This window comes from Rhipicephalus sanguineus, unplaced genomic scaffold (genome assembly GCF_013339695.2).
Source record: "Rhipicephalus sanguineus isolate Rsan-2018 unplaced genomic scaffold, BIME_Rsan_1.4 Seq806, whole genome shotgun sequence".
In the NCBI taxonomy this organism is placed as follows: domain Eukaryota; kingdom Metazoa; phylum Arthropoda; class Arachnida; order Ixodida; family Ixodidae; genus Rhipicephalus; species Rhipicephalus sanguineus.
The window spans coordinates 47,982-56,937 of NW_023616030.1; the positions used below are offsets into that span (position 1 = coordinate 47,982).

Consider the following 8,956-nt stretch of genomic DNA (forward strand, 5'->3'; position numbering starts at 1 on the left):
ACCGTCGTATTGGTTGTGTGGCTCGTACCGAAGTGAAATGTCCTGAAATATTGATTAGATCTCACAGAAGCCTTGTTCGGGTGACGAATGGAATTTTTCTGGCTCTTATTTTTTGTTAATTATCCTCGCAATGTTGTTTTGGTTCATTTATATGCTATTGACACGAAATGATATAATATGTAACCCCCATCTGCAATGCACTATTGGCGCTGAGGGTACTGTGATAAACAAACAAACAAATAATAAATAATAAATAAATAAAAATAAATAAATAAATAAATAAATAAATAAATAAATAATAAATAATAAATAAATTTGGTGACTTGGAAATAATTGCGCGCCAGCATTCACGTTAGAGAGAAAAAAAAAGATAAGCAGCAAGGATCCTTAAGGACCCATTTCACAATGTCAGCGACTCACGAAATCAGAGGTCCCCGTACAATTTTGAGGGGTCGGGCACATCTTTTCGGGTAAACCTATTGTTAAATCAACGTACAAGCGCGCTCGAATACTCGGCATTCTACTATTTCAGCTTTAGCTGGAATGGAGACCACGGAAACCACAGCCTCGGCCACAGTGTAGCGCGACGTGGAAAGGAGACACGTTGGCCGAAGAGACAACTCGAGAGGTGCTTCCCCGAGTACTTTCGAAAGCCGAGAAAAGCTTGGTCGTCCTTTCATGTCGGGGTGCGACATACAGCATCGGCATCCAAGCGTAACCTACTAAGGACGCGTCTGAACCAGCAAGAACCATCTGAGCCGGAGAGCGAACTAATGAAATCAGCCTTTGTTTTCGTTCATCCTTTGCGGTCGCACTACGCTGCGCCACGTTTCATCGAGGCCACGTCGTGGGTATTTGACGTCAGCCAAGTAGGTAAAAGTCAAGCGCGGGGGAAGTCTTTTGTTTGTGTCGGTGGTGCGCGTGGTGTGCGCGTGTGTACGTGTAAAAGCCGTCGGGTGTGATCACGGCACGGATGTTCACGGAAGATGCCTGTGGCTGCAGGCCGCGGCCCCATCCGCCGGCCTCGCGCCCTGGGATTCTCGTGGTTTTGCGGTGTTGGGTTGCGGAGGAGGCGAGGGGAGAGCTCCCGGCGTGATTTGTACCGTTCAGGACGTCGCGCGGCGGTGCGCAGAAGGCCCGTCGCCCGCCCATCGGCCTTCTTCGGCGGCCAAGGCAGTGGCAGACGCGAGCGGTGGGGTAGGCGCGGGAGAGGCCGGGGCGAGGCTGGGCAGTGGCGCTGCGAGCTCACGCCCTCCGGCCGGCCAGCACAGCGGTCAGCAGCAGCAGTGGCGGCATCGAGAGCAGCGGCGATCGGCGACGGGCAGCATTTGTGTTGCAGCCGTCGCCTTTGCAGCACTCAAAACAGCTGTACGAGTCCTTGGAGCGGTCGCAAGTGTCCAGGCCCAAGCCCTGGCTCTGCTCTCGTCGCGCAGGTTGCATGGGCCCAGGGCGCATTTCTTCTCGATGAAAAAACCCTGCTGGGCTGCAAGGGAACGAACGAGTGTCACGCCACCGTGTCCGGGCTCGCCATATGGCAACTCAGTTTCGCGCATCCCTCATAATCATATCGTCGTTTTAGGACGTTAAACCCCAACAATTATTATTATTAGTTTCGTGGAAGCTGACAATGCATCGGAAACGTTATCAGTTTGAAGAATTGTCGCCCTGGACCAGGACTGCGAAGCTTTCTTGCCGAGAAAGCCGTATGGGTTTTCTCTGCAGCCTCGTGTACTTTATATCCTAATTGCTAAAAATAACACCCCCTATACTTTCCTTGGCATTATTGTCTGTTAGTTCTCATTAATATTGTGTCTAACAAAGAAAAACGAGCCCTTAAAAGTCACCTTCTTCATTCATAGCGAGGGTCTCGTTCTGGCAGACTTGATGCCTTCAGGATTGTGCGAGGGATTATTGGTCAGCTGCCGGCTCGTAAAAGAGATCACGTGCTACGTGACGCCAACAGGCAGAAAAAGTGTTCCACACTGACCGTCATGGCTGCGATCGGCGTTGACTAACACTCCTAGGTTTAAATTTACATATATGCCCCATGAAGTGAACGGGGGGATGACCGCCGCCGAAGCTCAGTGGTAGATCATCGGACGCGTTATTCGAAGATCGCAGGTTCGGTCCCTGCCGGCGGCAAGTTATCTTTTCGTCCACTTTACTTTCTTCACATTTATATCCTAATTACTAGAAATAACACCCCTATACTTTCCTTGGCATTATTGTCTGTTAGTTCTCAGCAAACAATTTCTGTCTTCATGAAGACGCGCTCACGCAAGTGTTAGTAACCATGATACCTGCTTGGACGTTACGCGCCAGAACAACGATATGATTATGAGGCACGCCATAGTAGAGGGTTCCGGATTCATTTCGACCACCGGCGGTTCTTCAAATTGCACCTAAATCTAAGTACACGGGCATATAGTAATTCCGCCTCCATCACACAAGTATGGGCATGCACAAGTCACAAGACGCCGCTCGCCTTCCTCGCAGGTGGCGAGGTAGGAAACTGTACTGCTATATTAAGTATCTAGCTCGACATACAAGCATACAAGCTCAAAGAGGGACGCGACGTGTAATCGACAGAGGACTACCGAAGGCATCAACGTCCATCCCATCTGTTTTGTAGCCTATGTCATAATTACGTCATATGAGCGTGCACCCATGCTCTTCACGACTCGTGTGCGGCATGCCCTTTGCAACTCTGGCTGCTTTCTGGCTGTCACTTTCTTTTCTGCCTTTTTCTCTTTTTTTCGGGTGCGCGCGTTATGTAATCTGCGATAGGATGCGCGCAATGCGATATGGTATTTAAAGGAATATAACCTGACAACAGTGCGACTGTAAAAGTCTCGGAAAGCCCCGTGTAGCCGAAGAGGCATGTCACCGCATATCATTGTTTTAGGACACAAAAGAGTGGTAAGCTGCGCTATAGTTGTTATGGATCCGTAGTTGTCATGGAAGCGTAGTAGTTTCGCACTGTTCATTACTACGCTTTGAGACACGTCCTTTTTCGTCAAGTTTTCTTGTTCATGCATTAAGTTTCATCTTGTTTCATTCGTTGTTCCGCGTATACCTTGAGTAGACGAAAAGCGGCGTATGTTGTCACAGCCAGTTGCGATGGCTTGATTTGCTCTCCGTCTAGTTTACGACTGAAAGTATATGGTGTTTCACGAGTGAAATCGAACTTGTGAACAGTCAGTTAATAGTAAACAGCCAGCGCTAGGCTGAGAATTGTGATTTCTCCGAATGAAATTTAGGAAGCGCCGCGCTCTCAAATCTTCATGGTTTTGCATAGCGGAGACGTAGCAGATACGTGTACACCGAGGTATACCGCGGATCACATACGTACATACTGAAAGCTTCGCGCTGGCGGCAACTTCTTGCGATGCGATCAACCGTAGCGGACCAGAAGCACGTAGCTGTGACGCTTCGAAAAAGAAGCGTGTAAAAATATTTTACACGACATCACTACTGATACGCTTACCCCAAGAGACAGTTGCAGTACAAGTCGGCTATTATTAGAACCTTTTCATAATTGTAAAGCTAGCTTTCCTGCGATGCAGTTAGCCCAACTGATGACAGCTAGTCACTTCTGCACACAGCGTGTTCAAGCGCAGTTTGCTTGCTCTGTGACGCGGGAAATATAGACTCAGCTCTGTTGATATAACACGCAATAGGCGAGCCCCAGCACGTGCAACTAGGACCACCTCTGCGCGCGTCTGCAGATTTTGTCGTGGGGGGCGCAAACCCCTTATGCATCGCGGCTGGGGTAGGGCGGCAGCGCTGGTGTATCTTGGGTGCGGGGCACATGCTGGTGTGGCTGAGGGGAGCAAGTGCCTTTTTTGCGCCCCCTGCCGACGCCCATGCTCCTGTCCACTTGAAGCAAACAGATGCCGCCATTTGTTAGGCGAATGTGCAGCGCAGGGAAGCGCACTTGCGGATTATGAAAAGGGTCTATCATATGTCACTCGCGTCTATACACCTACAGGTATCTCGTCAATTTTCCATGCTAGTACACCTCTGATACATGCTAAGTCTATTTTTATGCAGACACAACGCATGAATGGTCACCTGAGAGTCACGCAGCGCACACAAGGGCTGCAAAATGAGCAGCGTTGATATATGTGAGGCAAGCTTATTGCACATCTGCGTATTGGAGCCAAGCGGTGGTATACCGATATACTTTCGCGAACCGTGTGCGTGCATCCATGTGTCAAACTGCACGCAGCAGTACCGACCCGCAATGTGGTGTGCCTCCGTGTTGCGCTAAAGATCTCACCGTTCTTGACGACCATGGTCATGCAGACATCGTATGCCTGGTCCGTGGGGCAAGTCTTGAGGTAGCCATCGTGGCAGTCCTCGTTGTTGGCCACTCGGCACTGGTAGCAGCGAAAGGATGGCGTCCCCGATGCTCGCGACCCTGAAACAATAAAAATGCGCAATGGTTCATGTGGTTTAACCTCTCAGAGTAACTCTGGCTATGACAACGCCGTAGTGGAAGCCCCTGGTGTTCTTTACGTGCACTGACTCGCACAGTGCACGGCCTTTAGCATTTCGCCTCCATCGAAATGCGACCGCCGTGACACTACAGTAGTAGCAGGAAGCATTGAAACTTAAAACACTCATTATGAAGATAAAAGAAGCAAGTCAGAAATCTTGTCTTTGTCTAAACATACAAAGACTGAAGCTACCACAACAGGTGAAGTGCAGAGCATTCAGATAAGTAACGGCGTGATAGACGTTCTACAACACTGCGTTTTTAAAGGATGCAGAATAGATGTAGGAGGCAGCTACAGAAGAGAAATACAGCGAAATAGTATTAGGACAAAGATCAATGGGTGAACTTTCAAATATTAAAAGACAAAGATGTCCCTCAAAGCCAAACTTTCTGCGGTGAACCCCTGGTCTTTTTCGTTATATGTTCTACCATTATTATTATTATTATTATTATTATTATTATTATTATATTATTATTATTATTATTATTATTATATTATTATTATTATATTATTATTATTATTATTATTGTTGTTGTTGTTGTTGTTGATGTTGTTGCTGGTTGACTTCACTGACTTTTGAGACAGTCTTTCAAAGCCATTCTAATCATACGCGAGGATACAGCACAGAAATACTCGAAACACAATCGTTATGAGGCATTGATTGATACTTTGGTACGGACATATCGATAATTACAGCCAAGTCACCAAAGCTTGGTCACACTTCACGCTGCGCTAGTCCAAGTTCGCTATAGCGAGCTGGGTCCGTGTTTCCTAAGTTCTAAATTTCAGTAAAGGCGACTTCGGCCTACCATACTGCCTTTCTGATTGATGACTATACACTGGCTTCTGAGCAGTGCTGTCCTCATCACTGTGGCCTCCGGCTACAACCAGTTATGCGTGGCATGACGTGTATTGGACCATGCACGCAGACAGCAGGAAACAAAACATACTGTCACCTATCGCATTCGCTCATGCGAGGCCTGTGCGAGAAGCTGGCCACAGCGTATATATCGCCCGCTGCCCCGTCCACTTTTGCGAGCACGAAAATTGACTCTGTTATCGCGGGTGCAGCTGAAAAAAAAGGAAACAAAACGTTCGGCCAGCCTTCATAACCATCGATACCTCAATTTGGTCGAGTGCTGCTCCGAACACGTTGCATAAATGTGAGCAAGTCGGCGCGCGCGTGGCAGAGCACCGGAAACGATAAAGTCTGCGCGCTATACATCGCATAAACAGGAATTTCGCGGAACGCCAGTTTCGGTCTCCTTCTTCGGTAACTGGAGGAGCAAAGCTCGCGAAAGGTAGCGGACAATATGCGGACGTATCGGGCATCTGGTGCGAGCTCTTGAGAGAGAGATAGAGAGAAACGTATTCGGAAGGCAGGGAGGTTAACCAGAAAACAAATATTGCTTATTAAAAGCGAAAACGCAGCAACGTAGAGAGCAGGTTAAAAACGAACAAAAATAGGTCGACCCTATGAGCGAAGCCTTGAAAACTGCGTTGGATCGAAATGATACAGCTGTGTTTTTTGCCGTGACTAAACTCCCTACCTGGTTCAGGGAAATACCCAAATACCTGCTACTCATTGAATAACACATATTTATTGACATGATTATGTTCACCGCTCGCCCGTGGGATGAAGAAGCTTTGAGACTGGGATATATCAGAAGACAATAAAATGCCGGGGCCCCCTGACGCCGTTTCTAAATTAAGTGGCGTAAGCAGTATCCGGGCGAGTTTTCGCATCGGTGGCGTCGCCGAATACTACACTACTAAAAAGACTACAAATTCTATACCATCCTTGGCTTCATTGCCTCTTGGTTTCATTACGCGGTGTCTCACAAAGAAACGAGCCCTTGATCTGTTCCTCTTCTTCGTGAAAGGTGCGAGAGGTCATCCCTGTTTAAGCCCCGTTGTATCTCTATCGGCACAGATACCTGTTTTCCCATTTTGTTACATTTATGGATACCTTTCAAAACATTTGTTATTCCATCTTCCACATCGAGTGTGTCCAGTATGTCCCACAAGTCTTCTTGTATGACACTGTCGTACGCTCTCTGGTATCCAGAAATGTCAGCCATATGGGCCTGTGTTCCTTTTCGCTATTTCGAATCACTGCGTCAATGGGAAGATATTATCCTCCACCTCCTTTGTTTGCGGAACTTATAATTTGCATCACCAACATGTAAACCACTGACGTCACTTTTTTGGGACGGTAGTTGTTTATGTCAGCTTTGTCCCCTTTCCCTATATGTCATGCTCATCCTGCTTAGTCAACAGCCATCGGGGGCTTTACCATCCATTATTGTTTGGCTCACTACCTTCCTTCGTGTTTGCTTAGATTCGGACCCAATTTCCTCATAACATATGGGATGCCATCAGGACCTGTCAATGTGCTACTAAGAACCCTCTTCTCTGCCCTTTCCCACACTCGTTTTCAAAGTGGAGCCACTGCGCTAATCGGTCAATCCTCGTCTGTTTTAAATGACATGGGTCTGTTTCCTTGTTCTTAAGTTTTTTCTGTCATCATTGTTCTTATGTGTTCCATTGCCTCACCCCGTTCTAGCCTTACACCCTGAGCTCTAGCTATGAAACTCTTTTCTAGGTTTGTCCTATTAATCAGCGAGTTGAGATGTTCCACAATTCTGTAGCTGCTTTCTATCTTCTTCGTTTACTTCTGCCAACCATCGGGTTCCCTTCTTCTAATCTTCTCATTGATCAAATGGGATGCTTCTCTTCTACAGTTTAAGAAGTTATCTCCTTTCTAACGACCTCAGCTTACGGTTAACCCCTCTGCTTAGAATATCTGTGCTTCCCGAGGGCTTCCTGGCGTTTTACTATGGCCGTCTTGACCAGCTCTTCAGTTTGTGTATTCTTTTTATTTAGGGCCTGACACGTACCATATCAAGCTCTAGCTCGAACAGTCTTGCTAGATTTGCGCAAGTCCACTCTCTTTTAGTGTCCGCGGAGATTACCTTGTCAATATGTTTGATTGCTATTTCCAGCGCTTTTCTAATTAAAAATTTCCAATGGGGCTGTTCATCTTGCCTCCTTCTTTCTTTCGCTCCTCTTCTAAAACTGAGCCTGAACGTTTGTTATCACTCTACATAGACTTCCGGAGCCATATTAATTATCCCTAGCCTATCATACATCCTATGTGACATCAGTGCGTATATCGTCGACTGCAGACTTGCTACCTCCCATGTTATGTTCCCTTCAGATTTCTCAGTACCGTTAAAAATGACTAAGTCATGTCTTTCACACGTATCCAGCAGCGTGTTGCCTGTTGAGTCTGTGTACCCATCTGTGTTGAGGTGCCGGAAGGCAGGGCCGTCCGGTGGCATCGGAAGAAGCGAAAACGCCACGCCATGGGACTGCGTTCTGAACTCTGACTGGCGGACGCATCCGCGACACGAGGCGGCCCTCCTACCCTTTCATCTTTCGCTGTGCTCAAACAATCGGTTACAACGAGGCGACGCGACGCAGGAATCGGGCGCCTAAGAGCTGCGCTCTAAATATATTTTTTGAATCAGAGTGGGTTGTGGCTGGTGGGTTTGTGTGGTTTAACGCCCCAAAGCGACTCAGGCTATGAGAGACGCCGTAGTGGAGGGCTGCGGATAATTTCTACCACCTGGTGTTATCAAGCATGCACTGAACTCGCACAGTACGCGGGCCTCTAGCCTTTCGCCTCCATCGAAATGCGAGCGCGCCGCGGCCTGATTGAACTCGCGACTTTCGGGCCAGCAGCCAAGTAGCGTAACAACTGCGCTACCGTGGCAGTCAGAGTGAGCTCTGTTTAATCTGCCGACCTAAAGGAAAACCGCTATAATGTTGCGGCGACGGCCGAAATGCGATGTCGTGCCCCGCGCTCATGGCACGAGTGCATACAGAAAGACCTGAAGGCGGAAGTGCGCGGGCTTCGGTTGTCGTCCGATTCCGTGGCCGCCTTTGCAACCCTCACTCTCTACCCACTCGAGCAAGTGGGACCGCTTTTTACAAGCGTCCTTATCACAGCACCAATGACAACGCAAGTTGACTACGCCATGACAAGGCAGCCGCGCGGAACCTCGTTGAACACCCCCTCGTCTCTGCTTCTCTGTCCACGCCTGCGCAGCACGTTCGAGGCTGGTTTGGAAGAAAAGTGTGAAACGCCTACCAGCAGTGCGAAACATCTGGGCAAATGTCGGTAGTGCCCGCTGTCCTTTCACCACTTGCGGTCAGAAAATGCCGGAATCTACGGCGCGAGGGCAGTGACGTTGTAACAAGCGGGGTAGATCGACGCTGGCGATAACGCCGTCGAAGTTCCTCGATTTGGGTGGATCTAAGCAATTGGCTCAGTTTCTGTTCTTGCTGTTCGCTCGACCACAGTCATGTATTGTGTGGGTGCTCTTTGCTTTCGTGCGGTAGCGTTGCAAGCGCTCATTTTTCGCTACCGACATCATGCTGGTTCACTC

At 48.3% G+C, this 8,956-nt stretch overlaps 1 pseudogene; it reads right to left on the bottom strand.

Annotated features, from left to right (window-relative positions):
* Positions 1–914: 914 nt before the first annotated feature.
* Positions 915–8,696, bottom strand: LOC119378372 (uncharacterized; annotated as a pseudogene).
* Between the last annotated feature and the right edge of the window lie 260 nt (positions 8,697–8,956).